This window comes from Giraffa tippelskirchi, chromosome 8, assembly GCF_054371585.1.
Source record: "Giraffa tippelskirchi isolate mGirTip1 chromosome 8, T2T-mGirTip1v1.2.pri, whole genome shotgun sequence".
NCBI lineage: Eukaryota > Metazoa > Chordata > Mammalia > Artiodactyla > Giraffidae > Giraffa > Giraffa tippelskirchi.
Genome location: NC_137282.1, coordinates 156,647,942 through 156,669,032, shown reverse-complemented (window position 1 = coordinate 156,669,032; position 21,091 = coordinate 156,647,942). Strand labels below are relative to the sequence as shown.

The 21,091-nt window shown below is 39.7% G+C and overlaps 1 long non-coding RNA gene across 1 annotated transcript; it reads right to left on the bottom strand.

The window, feature by feature from the left end:
• Nucleotides 1-136: 136 nt before the first annotated feature.
• Nucleotides 137-18,222, bottom strand: LOC145518816 (uncharacterized). Its single transcript, XR_014063316.1, has 4 exons — nt 18,161-18,222; nt 5,949-6,148; nt 2,285-2,546; nt 137-1,435 (listed from the first exon to the last, which is right to left on the bottom strand). It is a non-coding gene; the product is annotated as an uncharacterized LOC145518816 (long non-coding RNA).
• Nucleotides 18,223-21,091: the final 2,869 nt, after the last annotated feature.

Below are 21,091 nucleotides of genomic sequence, written 5' to 3'. Positions count from 1 at the left end.
AAAGCATCAATTCTTCAGCTCTCAGCCTTCTTTATGGTCCAACTCCCACATCCATATATGACTATTGGAAAAACCATAGCTTTGATTATGCAGACCTTTGTTGGCAAAGTAAAATAAAAAGGTAAGAAGCATGTTAAAATGTTAAACCTTTATTTCCAGAGAAAAAATTGTCAATAAATAATGGACAACCTTAAAAGTCAAGAAATCATTGTTTGATTACATTGTTTAAAGCAGGGTACTTAATATTAGAAGCAGCTAATGTTCTGCAATTGAATTTTCCTAATCCCCAGTCCCAAATTATCTTCCTTCCAGTAATGGTAAAATGGATCTGGTTTTTGACAAGCTAATAATTAAGAAGGCAGCTGTGTAGTTGGTGGGCAATCTATCCTGATTGTGCGTGCCTGTAGGCTCAGTCATGTCTGACTCGTTGCCGCCTCGTGGACTCTAACCCGCCAGCCTCCTCTGTCCGTGGAATTTTCCAGGCAAGAGTACATGAAAATAAACCCAAGAAATAAAATATGAATCACAATAAAGTGCCATATATCTATAGGATATAGCTTCACTGTGGTCAGGGAATGATCATTTCAGTTCAGTTCAGTCGCTCAACCATGTCCGACTCTTTGCAACCCCATGGACTTCAGCATGCCAAGCTTTCCTGTCCATCACCAACTCCCGGAGCTTACTCAAACTCATGTCCATAGAGTCAGTGATGCCATCCAACCATCTCACCCTCTGTCGTCCCTTCTCCTCCTTCCTTCAATCTTTCCCAGCATCAGGGTCTTTTCAAATGAGTCAGTTATTCTCATCAGGTGACCAAAGTATTGGAGAGGCTTCAGCATCAGTTCTTCCAATGAATATTCAGGACTGATTTCCTTTGGATGGACTGGTTGGATTTCCTTGCAGTCCAAGGGACTCTCAAGAGTCTTCTCCAACACCACAGTTCAAAAGCATCAATTCTTCAGTGCTCAGCTTTCCTTGTAGTCCAACGCTCACATCCATACATGACTACTGGAAAAACCACAGCTTTGATTAGACAGACCTTTGTTGGCAAAGTAATGTCTCTGCTTTTTAATATGCTCTCTAGGTTGGTCATAGCTTTTCTTCCAAGAAGCAAGCCTCTTTTAATTTCATGGCTGCAGTCACCATCTGCAGTGATTTTGGAGCCCAAGAAAATAAAATCTCTCACTGTTTCTGTTGTTTCCCCATCTACTTGCCATGAAGTGATGGGACTGTATGCCGTGATCTTAGTTCTCTGAATGTTGAATTTTAAGCCACCTTTTTCACTCTCCTCTTTCACTTTCATCAAGAGGCTCTTTAGTTCTTCTTCACTTTCTGCCATAAGGATGGTGTCATCTGCATATCTGAGGTTATTGATATTTCTCCCAGCAATCTTGATTCTAGCGTGTGCTTCATCCAGCATTTCTCATGATGTACTCTGCATATAAATTAAATAAGCAGGGTGACAATATACAGCCTTGACGTACTTCTTTCCTGATTTGGAACCAGCCTGTTGTTCCATCTCCAGTTCTAACTGTTGTTTCTTGACCTGCATACAGCTTTCTCAGGAGGGAATGATATTTGCTACTAAAATCACAATAGATTATATTTTATTGAAAGTGGACGCCTGAAATACACATCAATGAACAGTAATCTTTCGTATATCAGTTCCTTTTAGTTTTTTCACTTTTGTCTAGATTCATCATGTCCTGAATATGCCTTGATACCCTGCATATCTAATTCTAATATATCTAGGAATTCTAGCCCAATTAGAAACTCTCCATCTCAAATTTTTACACATTTTAATAAATGCTAGCAGCTTGTGTAGGGTGAAGAGCTATCAAATTGAGCTGCTGGTTGAAAACTACAATCTTTCAACTCTCACTAGCCTACCATTTCTTTAATACATATTCTTACTGGCTCATTTCATAAGGGATTTAGAGTGCAAATTTGCATTGAAAGCATAGGGCACATCCCTGTGAAGTCTGTAACACAGTGGACAAAGCCACTAAGAATCTCCCTGAGGTAGAAAAGACATTAAATGATGTTTATTCCCTGAGTTCTCAGCTGGAGAGAAAGAACAAAACAACCTGTTCATTGCCCTCTATAGAAATTCGGATCTAATCTAGGTCTGAATATTAATCATGTTTTTACAGGAAGAGCAATGCCAGGAAGCTTTTCTAGCTGGAAAAAAAATGAGAATGAAAATAAAGCAGTGCCCTTCACAAATCTGAGAGTTCTGAAAATGATTCATCAAGCAATCATGTCAGGAATGCCTGGCTCTTACCAGATGTCTGGTTTGGGTGTCAGATCAGATTCTTGAGATCCAGGTTGTAGGATGGAGCCTCTCCTTTAGCAGTCCAGACCTGAACTTAAACTTTTTGAGATTCAGGTCAATGGAGGTGGAGGTTGGGGTGTTCCAGAGACGCACATGTACTGCTGTGCTCTCAGCCGTTACTTGACTTGTGGAAGGAGAAGATGCATTTCAACACTCTCTTTAGCATCCCAGAACAGTAGAAGCTGACTCTCATACTGGGTATCACATGTTCCTAGGAAGACATATATGTGTGGGTGATAATTCAATTCATGCACATATATGCACTTACATGTGACATACTACCTTGTCTTCTTGTCTACTATCTTTTGATTTTAACTAATCATATGCTATCCTATGATTCTTTATATTTAAAGTGCAACACATTTTAATTTTTATATGATTTTACTTTTTTTCATTTATTCTATCACCTACTGAAGCCAGATGTAACCTTATGCAAGTCGGGACCATGCCTTTTACTCAGTAATTTCCACAATATCTAGATTGAATTGGAATTCAAAAAACATTCTGAATGAACAAAAGCCCATGTGATATTCTTCTTATAAAGGGCTATCATGAGCTTAAGAAAAATCAAGATGCAGCATTTTCTACAAGCTCATCTGGTTCTTATTGGAATCAAATGACAAAACACTTATTGGATGAGCAATCCAATTGTTGGTCTGTCCGTGAGTCTTCATGGACATATGTTTCTTCCTGGGGCATAAACACTGATGATGCCTTCTTCTGGTTTTCTCTTCCTATTGGATGTCAAAAGCAAAATTACTTTAAAACTCTAAAATATAAAGCCATCAATCTAAACATTGTTTTTGGGAGCCCACTCTGTCCATGGACTATTTTTCAGAAGTGGGTAGGTGTTATAAAATCAAAAACAGAACATCAATAACACCAAATCTAGAAATCATAGGGGTGTGTTAATGGCTTTTTTAAAAAGGGGTATCCATTCTACATAACACTGAGCAGAGTTCCCTGTGCTATACAGCAGACCCTTGTCAATTATCCCTTTTAAATACAGCAGCGTGTACATGTATGCATGCATGCTCAGTCGCCTCAGTCGTGTCTGACTCTCTGCGACCCCATGGACCATGGCCTGCCAGGCTCCTCTGTCCATGTGATTCTCCAGGCAAGAATACTGGAGTGGGTTGCCATTTCCTTCTCCAAATCTTTGTATGGCTAAGTCCCTCTGCTGTCCATCTGAAATTATCACAACATGGTTAACTGGCTATGCTTGAATATAAAATAAAAAGTTTAAAAAAGGTATCTTATCAATTTAACTATTCCAGACACAAGAATCATGATCCTAATTAATCAGATACACACTACTGAGTTTAACAATACCTTGGAGCAGTGTTTCCCAAACACACCAGTTTCTGGCAAGAAGTCAGTAAATGTTCAATGAAAACAATAGTTCAATGAAAACAATGATTACATTTGGGAAATGGTGTCTACTGTATCACTCACTTGAATAACTCCCAATGCATGTAACTATAGCAATGATTCTGAGAAGTCTTTCTGTTAAGAAATCTGCTTGGCTTTAACTCCATGTTTTCCAAACTGATTTGCCTGAAGACCACCACCCTCTTTTATTTTTAATGATTTATTAACATTTCAAACAACACTAGTGTTCCAAGGAACACAATATAGAAAAATTCCCTAAAAAGTTTTTTTTTTTTTTAACTCAGATCTTTTTGAGGACAATGAAAGGATTTGTTGAGAAAAATCACACTTGCTTTCTGTCATGCGAACTATATGCAGTTGACTCTACATAGGTGCATTGTATTACGGCTGTGCTGTTTTGTGCTCAGTCATGTCCAACTCTTTGCGGCTCCATGGACTGCAGCCTGCCAGGCTCCTCTGTCAGTGGAATTTTCCAGGCAAGACTATTGGAGTGGGTTACCATTTCCTCCTCCAGGGGATCTTCCCAATCCAGGGATCGAACCTGCATCTCTTGCATCTCCTGAACTGGCAGGCAGATTCTTTACCACTAGCACCACCTTGTATCATGGCTAACTTCTCCTTTCTAAGAAGTGCCTTATAATCAGTGGCGCATGGAAAGAGTTTCTAATCTATCCTATCTTTATCTTTGCTTCTCTATTCTTCTCACCGGTCTTGTCCATCCTTTTTGGGGTGGAGTATATGTTTCTTGTTTCTCATCCCATGTTAGTAAATGTAGAAAAGTTAGTAACCATTGGTAACTACACAAATAACTTATTGCTGCATTTCTTAGTCCTCACGACTTTGTATTTTCTCTGAAACACCCATATTCTGTGATGTCTGAGAGAAAGCGAGAAATGGAAAGATATTCTCCTTGTTCTCTTGATAATATATTTTCCTTTTTCCTCCTGAATATTCTATAATGATTAATGGCACATGTCTGCAACATTTTGCCTCAACTAGCTTCGTTGCCTCACCCCATAAGCAAATGCAATCTCTTCTATACTAATCAGACAGACTCTCTCGGCTCTCTGTTTGATAGCATTGTTCTTCATTCTATTCTCAACCAAAGTCTTAAGAAAGGTTACATATGCTCATTCTGCTTGCACCCCAATTTGCTCTTCAAACAGCTGAGATCTAAAATGACATTGTTCTCCAACCCACTCCACTAGCTCTGTCCTAAGAACACTAGTAACCATGTCTCTGTTATTATCTCAATCTCTCCACTGTAGTTGGCCCGTTGTCAGGGCTTTCATGAACTGTCCACTCTCACAGTTTTAGTTACACCACACCTGCTTGGTGACTCTCATTCTTGGACACTTTGTGAGATTCTCTATGCCCAACCAACCCTAACTTTGCTAATTTCCTGGTGTCCGTTCTTGTTCACTCCTCCCACTGTTTTTTTTTTTCCCTAGAAAAATCACTCCATTCTCTAATACTTAGCCTTCACTTATTAACTGGTCTCCACCAGGAGCATTTAGCTTGTATCTCAGACTCACATGATAAAATGTCTTCCCGACACCTTTATCTGGATGCTCCACACAACCTTCCACTCAACACATTCACAAAGTACTTCTGTAAATTAATATTTATTGGAGAATAGTTGCTTCACATTGTTGTGTAAGTTTCTGCTTACAATGAAACGAATGAGTTATCCTTGCACCTACATCCTCTGCCTTTTGGACTTCCTTCCCATTCAAGTCACCACAGGGTATTAAGTGGGCTTTCCTATGTAATACCATATTTTTTCATAGTTATCTATTTTATACATAGTGCTATACCTGTGCTATACTGTATGTTCTCAAAGTTATCTATTTTATCCATAGGATCAGTCAATGAATATGTGTCAATCCCTGTTTCCCTATTCCTCCCATGCCCCCTTTCACTCCTTCCTCCACTTCACAAAGAGTTAATCTTCCAAACATCATCTTTAGTCAGTTGGTGGCAACATTATAATCTGTCATTTCCCAAAGAAATCTGTGCTCCACCTCCACACGCCCAGCCTCTTCTTTCCCTCACTTGCAACAACTAAGAGTGATTTGACCCTTTCATTTCCATTACATTATTTCATGGACTAGTCTCCGAATTTCTGGCCTCACTCATTCCAATTTATTGACCACATAGCTTCTAAACTAATCTATCTAAACACAAATCAGGTCAAGTCATTTCTTTGCTTAACACTCACCAGTCAAAATCCAAAGGGAGGCGATAGTCTCAGAACCAGTTCTCATTCAGGTGGTTTGTGAATTCCTCACTTTTTCAAAGATTTATCTCTGTGAGGCTGGAATTTCTTCATACACTTCAAAAAATCAACATAATCCAGCAGATGGAATGCAGAAACATCTATGAGAACCCAGCTGTCTTCTCTTAAGCCAGAGAAAAAACCTGCAAAAATGTAAAGCAATGCCCTTGTTCTTAGCAAATTTGATTCTTGTTTTGGCACATATAGTTGTTTTTCATAAAAATAAGTTATCTGTGTTGACATATCATACATTTATTGTTTTTCTTAAGTGAATGGGTGACTATTTTAGATGCCTGAGCTGTAATTTCTAATAGAAGATACAGATTGAAGTACCCTGTACAATCTAAAGTTCTTTGGGACCCACAATCAGTTTTAACAGTGTAAAGTGGTCCTGAGACCAGAAATTTTGTAAACTTTCCACCTAACGGTTATAATGCCATCTCCTTACCACACAGCTGTTCACTCACCTATTTTAATGCATTTATTCATTCATGATTTATTTTAAAAATCGTAGTGTTACATTTGATCTACATCTGACCCAATCAATTCTGGAGCCACCTCCATGAGAAAGGATTCCTCAAATTCTAGTCAGTATTAGGTTATTTCTTTTCTGTGCTCCAAACTGTGCTGAACTAACTTGTTATGTATATCTCTTCAAAGGATTGTCAACTCCTGAAGAAGGTGCTGTATTTTATTCACTTTTGTAACCTCAGTCCCTAGCTCAGTGCTTCAAGATAATGGTAATTGTTCACAAATCAAAGGTAAGTCTATGACTGATTTTTAAGAAGCTTTCATTTTCTGTGTCTGGTTTTCTTCCTATTGCCCCCAAAGTTGAATCAGTCTTAACTTCTCCTAAGTGATGATCACAGATCATCCATTTTATGTACTTATTCACCCAATCATCCATTAAAACAAATGCTGAGAGCTCACTTCATCTCAAGCATTGGACTAGATACAGTTTTCAAAGATGAAAGAAAACATACATGTTCTCTTTCCATTTGGAGAAACTTTTCTATAAAGAAAACTCTGTTGTACTGAAAAAGACAGAAAAAATATGCAGAAAAATGTATACTTGTAAATAATCATGTGTGTTGCTGGGGAAAAGAACAGAGGTCAGAGGGGTTTAGGAGGGGACAAATCTTCTTTTGATAGATTGGATAATCAGGAAAAGAGTCCCTTCAAGTATGGTGTTTAAGCTGAAACAGAAAAAATGAAAAAAAGTGGTGTGTAGACCTTGAGTTAGTAAAAACATGCTAAGTCTCTTCAGTCATGTCCAACTCTTTTGCAACCCCATGGACTGTAGCCCACCAGGCTCCTCTGTCCATGGGACTCTCCAGGCAAGAATATTGGAGTGGATCCAGAGGATATTCCCGACCCAAGGATCAAACCCACACCTCCTATGTCTCCTGCATTGGCAGGTAGGTTCTTTACCACTAGCACCACCTGGGAAGCCCTTGAGTTAGTGAGGACCTTGCCATATTTGAGGAGCTGAAAGATGATAATTCATGTGCCTGGAGTAGCATGAGCAAGGGCCAGGATGGTCTGACTTAAAGTTGAAGAGGGGGCAGATGCCAAATCATGCAGGACCTTATAAGTAAAGTCATCAAAACTTATCATCCAAACAGGGACACTTTGGAATGAAAGTGAATGGTCTTTACAAAAACATAGTCAACTGATATGAACGGAATTGTGTTTGGCAAACCAAGACAGATGGTCACCCTATACATTATAAGTCATTTTAAGGTGATAAGGGCGTCCTAGGTGTCTCAGTGGGTAAAGAATCTGCCTGCAATGGGGAGATGCAGGGAACACAGGTTCAATCCCTGGGTTAGGAAGATCCCCTGGAAGAGGGCATGGCAACCCATTCTATTATTCTTGTCTGGAGAATCCCATGGACAGAGGAGCATAGCTGGCTATAGTCCATAGGGTCACAAAGAGTCAGACATGGCTGAAGGGATTGAACACGGAAGGTGATAAGGTTTTACGTCAAGTAAAATAGGAAGTTATTCAAGGATTTTTGAGATCTCTCTGGTTGCTACCTGGAAAATAGAAAATGAGAGAGTCAAATTAAAAATAAGAACACTACTTAGGAAGCTCTTGCAGCATTCTGGATAAGTAAGAATTCAGTAATTTGGGTATATTACATGTGAAATTCCTATGAGACATCCAAGTAGAGATAGATAAAAGTTGGTCTTTGTATGTACAAGGTCAAACTCAGAAAAAATAATGGCCAAAAATATTTAAATGGCGGGCGTCAGCACATAGATGGCACAGAAGTAAAATAAGATTCAAATTATTCCCTCTTGCCTCTTCTATAAAAAAAAAGCTGATATAATTCTTCCCTGCCCTAATTCCATATTTGTTATATAAAAGGGGTTAGAAATTTGCTTCCATTTTAAATTTTGAAAGTTTTGCTATCTTCTATTCTAGGATAACTTCAAAGACTAATTATATTGCATCTTTTGGAAAACTGAATTTTCAGCATCTCTGGATAGAACTTGTACTATAGAGTTGTGATATTCCTCGGGTTTGAGAGTAGGTCACTTTTGAAAATTGAATCATTTTCTAAGTAAATGAGTGAGATCAGTTAATATTTATTTTAATCCCACGGTGAAACTATTTATAAAGTTTAGGAATTTGATTGGTGAAACATCAAGCTCTGATGTTTTGTTTTGTTTTTAACATTTGGATTTCGTATACCAAGTTTTCTTGAATAGGTGAATCCTGAGTTATGTTTTTAAAACTGATGAAGTTCTTCTCTCTAAGTCACCATTACTTCATTAATTATGGGTGGGTCTCTTTCCACTTTTAGATTTAAAACTAAAACTGAAATGCTTAGGTCATTAATCTTTGTACTTTCAAGTTCGTGTAAGAACTCATGCTTGTGGAATTCTCTAACTGAATCGGTGATTTCAAAAATTTTGAAGAATATTCTACTAAATCTCCTGAAATCTGATTATTCTTCTGACTAGTACATGTAACACACAAATGAAAATAAGTAACTATGATTTGCTAATAGAATTTAGTCCTGATCTATTTTTACTATTAAATGGGGATAAAAGGCATGTGTGATTGAAAAAACATGCCTGATTACATATTTTTACACACTAGTTTCAAGAAGTACTAGACCTGGAGCTCTTCAAATAATATTACTCAATTTTTCATCTATCTTAAAGATTTTAATAAGAAGAAAAATGTCATGATTCTGGTTAAGTAAGTAGATTATGTGTATTATATACATATGTGTATATATATGCATGTAGGTGTATAGGTAGATGTGGATACAATATATATGTATGTAGTATATCCATATATACTACATGTGCATATGTATATACACATGTGTATATGTATATGTGTTCATATGTATATGTACGTGAGTGTGTAGATATAAGTGTGGATCATTATCAACATTATGCTAATAAATCATTATCAACATTACATTGTTGGTGTTGGTTTCAGGCTCCCACTATTTAGATGACTAACCTTGACTGAGATCTTTACCCTTTTTAAAATTATTAAGTTCTATTTTTTAAAATAAATATCACTCATTACTTTCTGTTATTTTAAACAAATGAAATTTTTTTTTAAAACAAATGAACTTTAATTATTATTCATTTGGCTGCGTCTTCTTTGTGATGCTCCTCTAATTGTTGCCTTACTACATGTGGGATCTTAGTTCCTGGATTGTAAGGCAGATTCTTAACCACTGGACCTCCAGGGAAGCCCCTAAAATTATTAAGTTCTTTTTAAAAACAAGCTTGTGTGTGCTGCGCTCCTTTCCCATGGGAATGGCCATCCCAGTCCTCAGGAGACATAAAAGTACTTCTTTAATCCTCAGGAGCACTTGTTCAAGATGAAAATTTTAAGAACAAGCACTTTCATGGGCAACTCATGGGGAGAATTACTGTGGGTGATACACCCCCTGCCCTCCAGTGCAGATCCCCAGATCAAGACATACATTATGTAACTGCTTGCAGAAGCTCTGCTTTGGCGGCAGAAATACTGTGATACGTGGATGAATGAATCTTAGGGGACTGGCCAGACAGAGAAGGAGAAATGTCACATGACATCCCTTATATGTGGAATCTAAAAAGATATGATACAAATGAACTTACTTACAAAACAGAAAGAGACTCACAGACTTAGAAAACAAACTTATGGTTGCTGGGGGAAAGGGACAGTCAGAGAGTTTGCGAAGGTCATGTACACCCTGCTATATGTAAAACAGTTAACCAACAAGGACCTATTGCATGGCACATGGAACTTTGCTCAGTGTTATGTGTCAGCCTGGTAGGGAGAGGGGTTTGGAGGAGAACGGATACATGTATATGTATGGCTGAGTGCCTTCGCTGTTTACCTGAAACTACCACAACATTGTTGATCAACTATGCTGCTGCTTAGTTGCTAAGCCATGTCTGAGTCTTTGTGACCCCATGGACTGTAGCCCACTAGGTTCCTCTGTCCATGGGATTCTCCAGGCAGGAATACTGGAGTGGGTTGAGGTTTTCTTCTCCATCCCAATACAAAATAAAAAGTTTAAAGTTTGAAAAAAAAATCTTAGAAGGCTGGTATGAGAATGGGTTTCATTCCTAAGACAAAATGTCCTGTTATTTTCTTTAATCTCCTCTGCTCACGCCCCTCTCTTCCTCCTTTCTTTGCTGCCTCTTTCCTTCCTTTCTTTCTCTTCATCTAATGCCCATTACCTCCCAGAATCTCCCCTTCCAGGAGGCTGTCCACCGCAGGGCATGTGTGACTTCTGGGGACTGAGACCCACTGACACTCCTCACAGTCGGGGGCCTTGCCTCCCTGGCACTGTGGCTCTGGGTGACGCAGGACCCTGGCAGCAGGGGCTGCCCCGAGGCTCTGATTGATGAGCCAGAACACTCAGATTCAATCTGACAGGCAGCTTCAGTGATCTGAAGGAATTCACAGAAGCATTTTGCCCCTCCTTGGTGAGTCCAAGTGCTCTCTGCAGCTGCCAGTCTCTCGTCCTTCACTCCTTGCCCAGGGGCAGGTTGGAGATGCTAACCCACGCTCTTTAGACAAAAACAGGGCTGCTTCTTTCCCTCAGATACTAAGAAAAAGGATCTGAAAATGTCTTAATATTGCCCCATCTTTATATCACCATTCGGTTAACTACCCCCACCACCCCCCAAAAACTAAAGGAAGGAGGAAGAGGAGAAGGAGGACAAAAAAATAGCTCTGTAATCTCCCTAAGGTCACAAAATACTGTATATTCTATAATGAGAGGTGGCACTGAGTAACATAGGCTGTTAGGTCCTCCTGGATATTCAGGGTTGGTTTTTAATGCTGGGCTTCCCTGGTGGCTCAGATGGTAAAGAATCTGCCTGCAACGTGGGAGACCTGGGTTCAATCAACCGGTTGGGAAGGTTCCCTGGAGGAGGGCATGACAATCCACTCCAGTATTCTTGCCTGGAAAATCCCCATGGACAGAGGAGCCTGGCGGGCTACAGTCCATGGGGTCACAAAGACTCAGACACAATTGAGCGGCTAAGTACAATACAGGGGAAACGGATTCAACAGAGAAAGAATGAAACCTTATCCATGTGCATATTCATTTAGTGTAAAATCTGTGCAGGATTTTAGGCTGACAAATTGAGATGCATCCTTTCTTCAAGGCAAACCTATGTTATGCTTCCTTCTCCAAGACCCTGTGGAGTAAGTCATTTCTGAGCATATTTGCCTCATACAGGTGACTTAATCTGATAAGTCATTGACTGAACAAGGAATTAAACTTTTTAGAAGTAAATTTCATGCTTGATACGTTTCTTGGTAAGAACTGCTGCCAAACAAACAAACAAACAAAAAACAGAGTTGACACCAAACTCTTGAAAATTTCTGAAATATGTACATGCAAGATTTTGATGGTGTAGGTAAGGTTATTCAAGTATAACTTATACCATATACCACAAACTTCTAAGACGTCTATTAAGTAAAAATGACAAAATTACATCAGATTTTGAAAAATGAAGTCAAGAGAATTTAAATTAATTACCTAAACTATACTTTGAGTCCAATATTTTATCTTTGTGGCAATTCTCACTCTATTGCTAGTAAGCTAAGAGCCAGCAAATCAACTGTCAATTTGATTTAAAAAAACAAACAAACAGAAATATCCATCAATTTTCATTTCTCACCAGCAGTAAATGCACACACTTCAATATTTTAAATGGGTAACCAATTTGGACCTATTGTATAGCACAGGGAACTCTGCTCAATGTGGCAGCCTGGATAGGAAGGGAGTTTGGGAGAGAATGGATACGTGTATGCGTACGGCTGGGTCCCTTTGCTATCCACCTGAAACTATCAAACAATGTTAACTTGGCTATGCTGCTAAGTCACTTCAGTCGTGTCCGACTCTGTGCGACCCCATAGACAGCAGCCCACCAGGCTCCGCCATCCCTGGGATTCTCTAGGCAAGAATACTGGAGTGGGTTGCCATTTCCTTCTCCAGTTACTTGGCTATACTCCAGTACAAAATAAAAAGTTGAAAATATAAAACACAACTTCCATTAAATGTTTAAAAACAGCAGCGGAAGAGTTGGTGGTATTAAGAAGCTTGAAGACCCCTCCCATTTTTAGGTACATGTCTAGGCATTTTGAAGTGTACTCATTTCCCAGGCAACCTAGAGCATAATATTTTCTTGCTCTGGGTCCTAGAATGGCTTTGAGTTTGCACTATGCCAGCATATAGCACCCTAGCAATGCTGATTTTCAGTGACTCACAGGTTCAGACTCATAGGCAAGAATTTTAGAGCCATTGCCCAGGCCTAAATCAGCCAAGACTAAATCCAGTCCATCACTCAGCAGTAATATTTGTTTTTTCTTGTTCTGAATGTTGTTCAAAGAAAAACAAAGCCCAGGGGAGCTGGGTACAATATGTTAGCCTGCAAATAGTAATTGCATTAATGAAACCATATAGAATAGACTTGGTCACCATGAAATTACAAGAGCTATTTTTGACTTCTACATTTATTTGAAGTGACCAAGAGAATCAAGTGAGTCACCATTATCTATTGTTCTTAAAGAAAAAATAAGTAATATCTAAAGCCTTTCAGATAAAAGATGATACACCAGAATATTCATAATCCTTCCATTGTCGCCAGTTTCAGTTATCTAATTCCAAGTCTGTTTATGACTGTCCTTTGGATTAAGCCCAAATCTGTGGTCATTGGCAGGAATTATCTCAAATAACATCTGTCTTATGAATCTCCATCTAATTTTTTGCACTCGCTTGGGGTGATTCTAATCTTAGCACTGATAAATCATCACTTATTCTATAATTGCCATTTGGGGAGCAATAAATGTTGAAAATTTGGAGACATTCCCTTTCTTCTTCAAAATCTCAGAATTAAAATTTACACATATGTTTTGAGGTCCAACTACTATTTTTTTTTTTCTAAAATTCTAACTCTTTGACTTTCTAAGAAAGATCTTGCCCCCGAGGGGATGAAACCTCTTAGAAGACAGGTGGTGGAGGAGCTGCTTCATGCTGACTGCCCCTCACCTTGGAAGGTAACAGTCTCTATTTCTGCAGTGAAATGATGTTAATAAGGCCCACCTATGATTTTCAAAGAGTGTTTGTGTTTGCCTTTGCCTTCAGAAACATTTTAAAAGGAAGAAAGAGAGAGGGGAAGGAGGGAGGGAAGAAGGAAAGAAGGAAGAAAGAAACTCTCTTTGTGTTTTTTCCTTACCCCTTGGAAAGAATTACTGAGGGCAGTTCAGTTCAGTTCAGTTTTTCAGTCGTGTCCGACTCTTTGCGACCCCATGAACTGCAGCACGCCAGGCCTCCCTGTCCATTACCAACTCCCGGAGTTCACCCAAACTCATGTCCATTGAGTCAGTGATGCCATGCAACCATCTCATCCTTTGTCGTCCCCTTCTCCTGCCCTCAATCTTCCCCAGCATCAGGGTCTTTTCAAATGCGTCAGCTCTTCGCATCAAGTGGCCAAAGTATTGGAGTTTCAGCTTCAACATCAGTCCTTCCAGGGCAGAGACATTGATAAAATATGCCACAACTTGTAAACAGTGAAAACTTTCTGTTTCTGTGTGGGTTGAGTTGGTCAATGTTGTGGGAAAACCAGACAATGCTTCTTCCCCACCTACCTTAGCAGAAACACCCTGCTGAGGTTAGCTTTTCTCAGAGGGCCGGGGTCTGCCTCTGAACTTCAGTCATCCATCTCGGGGAACTGTGATGATGCTCTGGCTGATCATAGGGGTGGCTGGAAATGACTCTTGCAAGGTACCTGGATATTATTGACCTTTATGGGTCAGGCTCACAGCTGTGCAAATGGTTCTTTAATAACCATGACATCAATGAAGTATTTGTGATGGTTGAAGTAAGAGATTTCTTATTATGAGCCTTTTTGGAACAATGTATTTGCATGAAAACTCATGAGCTTATCCAGACAAAATTTGCCTACAGCATGGAATCCATCTTCCTTGAATTGGGGCAAAATGGCTTTCTCAGAAGAAGTCTATGTAAAAAGCTCCATTGCCAGTTATGAATAAGGAAAGAAGCCATACTTAACATGAATTTTGGTTGTTTTTGCAAGCAGGTAACTTACTAAAGCAAGTATCTCAGGAATTCTGTGCAAGACATAGTTCAAGAGATACTGATGGATTGAAACACTTTGACATTTGAGGAAACTGTGTGTTGGTAGCCTCATTTAAGTCTATTAATATTCAAATGTGACCTCCCTTAGCACTTCATATATGTCATTTGGAACTTATCTCTTTGGATTTGTGTCCAGGTCATGCATGTGCTTATGTCCTAACTTTTTTTCCAGACAGTGATCGCCATGTTGACTGTACACAGACCTAAATTACTTTCCCTTACTCATTACTACTCTAGGAGTAATAGCGCATACTTTTGGTAAATGAATTTTTAATGAGTATAAATAGATCCTGTTTTAAGAATGTTTCCTTTTTTTCTAAATAGAAAGACAAATGTCTACACATTGACAATTGTAGATGAAACCTTAGGACTGGCCCTTGTTCCTATTTCTGAATTCAATGATATTTAAATTTTAGGGAAAATTTTCTATCCTAGGTTTTCAAAAAATTTCATAAAGAGGGACAGACAAAAAAAGTGAGATAGGCTGACTTTTTAAAACATTTTGATATTTCTCTCATATCTGGCTTTCATTTCCTGTTGATGCTTGTTTTCTTTTCAAAGAGAAGAGCCAGTCACTTCTCATCTTCCAAAAAACAAATCTTAAAAATCCTATCAAAAGTACTATGTATAGTTTATTATGAGTTAATAGTTAATTGAGACTGCAAATCTAAGATCTCTCCAGGGATACTGGAGAAATCTTTGTTGAATTTGTTTGTTTGTTGAATTGGTTTCTTTGTTTCTTTGTTGAATTGGTCTCTATTCTTACCAAGCATAGTGAAATTGCCAAAAGAAAAGTGGTGTCATATAACCCAATGGATACAATGAAAACCTAAAATTTCTTTCTACCTCACAGCTCTCAAGGAGAATTGCCCTCAAAATGCTGGAAGTACAATTCCTTTTGATCATCAGATTTTTCAGGTCTGTTGCATCCAACAGTTGGACAGAATTTTTGCCCTGTTCAGACAGACACCAAGCTTAAAAAAAAAAAAGCTCAAGTACCTTTTTGATCTAACTTTACAAAGCGTTGTCAATACCAAAAACACGGAGACTGTAGACTGTGGGTTGTTTATTATGCTAGAAGGAGTCTTCTGTGCTGTATTGTTTGTGTGGTATGAAGAGACATTGTACGCCTGCTCTCCCTCTGGGACCCTCATGAAAAGGAGGTATTTTGTCTCCCTGCCTGTGCCCGTAAATGAATTCTGCAAAGTAAATACAATATATAAAGCCAAGCCTGGCTCCAAAGTCATGTTATGTACCTCCCTTTGGCCATAGAGGAAGTTACTCATGCTTATCAGAGGACCAAATTTGGTGTGCCATTATTAGGTGGCAGGCAATATGGTAACAAGACTCCATTAAGTGGTTTTTACCAACAGGGTGTGCCTAGACACGGTGTCCCAGCCTACTGGCTGCTGGGAAAGTGTTCTTTACCTTGTCCGTAAGGCAGGGGGAACTTCTAATAGCTTAAAGAGAAGTCAGATCCTTTGAGAACTAGCGTCAGATCGCTAGCTCATGTAGGTGACACCGTTAGATAAATCAATTTTAAAATGTTTTGAAACAGACTCACAAACTTAGAGAATGAACTTACAGTTGCCTGGGGGGCGGGGAGAAGAGGGCAAAGGATAGTTTAGGGGAGTTTGGGATTGACATGTACACCCTGCTACATTTAAAGTGGATAACCAACGAGGTCCTACTGTGTAGCACAGGGAACTCTGCTCAACATTATGTGGCAGCCTGGATGGGAGGGGAGTTTGGGGGAGAATGGATAGATGTTTATGTATGGCTGAGTCCCTTTGCTGTCCACCTAAAACTGTTACAATATAATTATTGTAATACATCACAATGTATCACCTAAAACTAACCCCCTATTCTTAAGTATCACAACATTGTTAATTGGCTATGCTCCAAAATAAAAATGAATAAAAATGGGTTCTTGCCTCCATGGCACTGACGTTTGGAGAACTGGCATTTATTTCTCCATCTAAATCAATCAGGAATGACTTGCCTCCCATGAGGAAACCAAATACATATTCAGGAATGTAGCCACTTGACATAACCATGACCACATTACAAGCTAGACAATGAGAAAGGACAATGAAGAAGGAAAGTCAAGCTGAAATTGTATTGCTTCATGACGAAAGCATCCCATGTATTTCCTGCTCCTAATTCACAGCCTCTTCCCCCCACGTGCATCAGTTTTGTCTGACTCTTTCCTATTTCTCCAAAATTCTTCAGAATATTTTTGTCTGATGACTGTCGTCAGTGCAGTTGCATTGTTGGGTTAAATAAAATTGCTTTGAAGCCATGAACACCTGGACTCAAATCCTGACTCTGCTGCTTGTGAGCTGTGTGGCTTTAGACAAGAGCTTTCTGAGTTTTGTTTACTTTATAGAAGCAATTTATGAAAGATTTTATAAGATAGCACCAGAAATCCAAAATAACTTCAGAGAACCTGAGGGTATGAAAGCAGATCATTATTCTAAGATATATCTTGAGCAAATCAACACATTGAAAATACTCGTGCTAATTTTTTTTAAGATGAAGGATTAAAATGGAAGTATTTTGTTAATTACCATCCTAAGATTTTTAGCACTTACTATGTATAATGCATAAGAAAAATAAAGATTTGATTTTTATCTAAAGACGTCAAACAATCCTTAATACTTAACGTGAAAATATTGGTCAGATATCACTGATTTTAATTTGAAATTTAGAAATAGAAATAATTAAAATTTTTGTTGCTCCTCTATGAGGTTAATCGACACACGACATTACATTAGTTTCAGGTGCACAACATAATGATATTTATATATTTTGTGAAATCATCCTCATGGTAAATTTAATTAATATCCATCACTACACATCATTACTAAAGCTTTTTTTTTCTTGTGATGAAACCTTTTAAGACCTGCTCTCTTAGCAACTTTCAGCTGTATTGTACAACACCATATTCTCAACTATAGTCCCCATGTTGTAGATTACATTCATGACTTATTTTAGAAATAATTTAGAATTTTAGATATTAAAAAAAAACATAAGCATCTATGAAAACATAACTGAGAGTCTTACAAGCTCCTCTTCTCTTTATTTCTCTCTAAGGAAATCTTTCTTGGAAACTTAAACACTTCTGTCAACATTTGTCCAACACCTATCATTTTTTTTATCTGTTAAAAATTTAACTTACAATGTTAGCTCAATAAACATTTCAATCATGTAACAAAGGCTAAAGAATCAAGATTGGTTCAGCAGTTCCACATTTTAAATACTGAGGCATTTATAGCAAATCTGGAAGATACAACTTTGGATTTTCTGTGGAGGTTAAAGTAGCCTGCTTTGGTCTCTCTCTCTACTTTTATACCGTCTCAGTGGACTGAGACGGTATAAAAGTGGGCTTCACAAGTGGTGCAATAGTAAAGAATCTGCCTGCCGATGCAGAGGACACAAGAGACATTCCATCCCTGGGTGGGAAAGAGCCCCTGGAAAACGAAATGGCATCGCCCCACTCCAGTATTCTTACCTGGAAAATCCCACGGACAGAGGAGCCTGCCGGGCTGCAGCCTATGGGGTCACGAAGAGTTGGACACGACTGAGCATGCGTGTGCACGCGCACATGCGCACACACACATCAATGCCAAAGAAAATCGGAGCAGGATAGCCCAGCAGTGATGTCAAATTTCTGAAGAGTTAGAGTTTTAAAATGAGTATTTCAAGGGGTAGCATTAATGTTTTTCCTTCTTATTACTGATTTGAGAAACTAAGGGCCAGTTAAAATTTACAAACCTGTTTATTAGAAAAGGAACCCTACTATGGAAAGAATCAGTTATGATTCCGGTCAGTGTCCATCTCTGCTCACCCTGTAAGAATTTATATAAATTTACATTGTAACAAAGGGCTTCCCAGCTGGCACTAGTGGTAAAGAACCCACTTGCCAATGCAAGAGACGTTAAAAGGCTTGGGTTCAATCCTTGGGTCGGGAAGACCCCCTGGAGGAGGAAATGGTGACCCACTCCAGTATTTTTGCCTGGAGAATCCCACGGAGAGAGGCGCCTGCTGGCTATGGTCCATGGGGTCACCAAGAGTCGGACACGACTGCAGTGATTTAGCACACATTATAACAAATGAAAACAACCCATGCTACTCTCAATACTATGGGAGCTAGTTTGCTTCCTTTGGTGATTTAAACACATACCTGGGTCTGAACGCGCACATTTTTGAAACGGCAATTTGTCAACTTTGTTGTTGCCATATGGCATTTGTGAGGTACGATTCAGGCTTGTCTTTAAAAAAAAAAAAAAAAAAACAAACCCTTAAAACTGTACGGCCTTTATCAGAAGTCGCCCCTCGGCTATTTACAAGTGCCATGGTTACGGTCCTGCTAGACTGATGATATTCACATGCAGGAAACAATGCAAGGAAAACAGGATTTGCACGGCTCCGACTGCACTGGCCCAAGAATTCCAGGAAGTGATTGTACTTTATGAAACCGTCTGTGCTCCGCGAGATTGTCTATAGCTTTTAAGGTCAAGTCCTATCACACAGAGTTTGCAAGGCCCTTTGTAACAACGCCGAGTGTTTATGAAGCTGAGTACACGCTGTATTGTTTACCAGGCCCTCCAGTTAGAGGTGTGATATCCCGGTCTGCTCAGGACGGCACCGGGGATCCATCACAAGCCCTTGTCTGACACGGGCTTGGGCTCGGTTCAAAGAGTCCCCGACAACAGGGAGCACGCGACAGGCCAGCGCATGGAGAAAGTCACGAAGCCCATAGCCCCCCGATGGGAGAGACGGGTGCGAGGGTGGAAGATAAATGTGGGCAGCGCTCTGAGTTGATGTTATAAGATTGCTGTGCTTCCTGATACAGCCGAGCAGTCTTCTTGGAGGGAGAAAGGTGCTGGGCCAGGGTAGTGCTGATTCCCAGAGTGCGGAAAGGAGAGGGAGACAACAATGGGATTTACTTTTTCGTGAGAGAGCTGGGAGGCAGCCAGGCATTCCAGGGCCTCGCTCTGGAATTCTTTGATTTCTCTGCAGCAAATAGAGATTCCTGGTGCCGCTGGGCTCAGGGCTGCAGGAGGGGACAGAGGACACCCAAGCTGCTCCAGTGCAGAGGCAACCGTGTGGCTGGTCGCCCTCACTCTGCAACCCCACCACATCTCATTGCAGCCGCCCAACTAGACAGGACTGACCAGACTACCTCTAGCTCCCTCTCGGTGTAGGATGCTGAAGCCAGTTGAATACGTGATAATCCATAGCCCCTCATTGTTAAGGATTGTCTGGACTGCATCCTTTCAACTAGAAGCACTCACTGCTCTCCAGGCTAGATGAACTTTCTGGAGCTGGTCACATGCTGTGCACCAATGTCATGGCACCTTAAGGGGAAACATGACAGCACTGATGTTCTTACACACAAGGACTGAATAAGCCTTGGTGGGTGATTGTTGCTGTGAAACCAATCAGTATGAACGTAATGAAACCTGAGTGTTTGCTAAGTCACTAAGTTGTGTCCAATTCTGTAACCCTCATGGACTGTAGCCTGCCAGCTCCTCTGTCTATGGGATTTTCCAGGCAAGAATACTGGAGTGCGCTGCCATTTCCTCCTCCAAGGATCTTCCAGACCCAGGGATCCGAACCTGCATGTCCTGCATCTCCTGCTTTGGCAGGAGGGTTCGTTACCCCTAAGCCACCTGGGAAGCCAATTTATGTGGCATCGAAGTGTATACATTAAGTGACTTGCCACAGGGCTTTTTTCATCCAGGGTAGAAAAATAAATGGACTGCACTGAGGCACTTCTCATCCAGGCCCACATTATGGATGACGATACTCGTTTTAGATATCTGGTTTCCCAATGGAGAGTTGTACTTTGTTGAATAAATTTTACTTTATTTTTAAATAGGCATCTTGAGATTCATCTTTAAATAAATGAGTATTCTTTGGGCAAAAATCACACACAGCTATCTTTAAGTCTTTCGGTAAAACTGATTTTTTTCAAGTAGTTGCTAGAGGGCCATTATCAGATGTAGTGGTGAGAGCATAACTGCCTCATAAGTGGTGGCTAATTACTGGTGGAAACACTCAAAACTAAATAAAAATGAGAAGTGCCACTCATCAGGTAAGAATATAATAGGAAACACAAGACCAGAAGTCTTGAGATCTTCATTCTGGTTTTGGTTCTGGCACGAATCACTAGGGAATTTCACCTCTGCTGTTTACAGACATTGAGATAAGCATTCCCTGGACTAAAAAACCTTTGTTCTTTCATCTGAAAATGGAGGAGCTTTGAATATATGGCCTCTAAGGGCTTTCACATCTTTAAAGATAAGCTCTGTAACATGTGGCTTCTAGAACAGAAGATTCTATAAAGAGAGAGCTTGAAGGCTTCCTAGAGGAAGTAGAAAAGGCACAGATGAGAAAAGAACTGAGGGATAAAAATTTGAAGATTCCTCCTGCCATA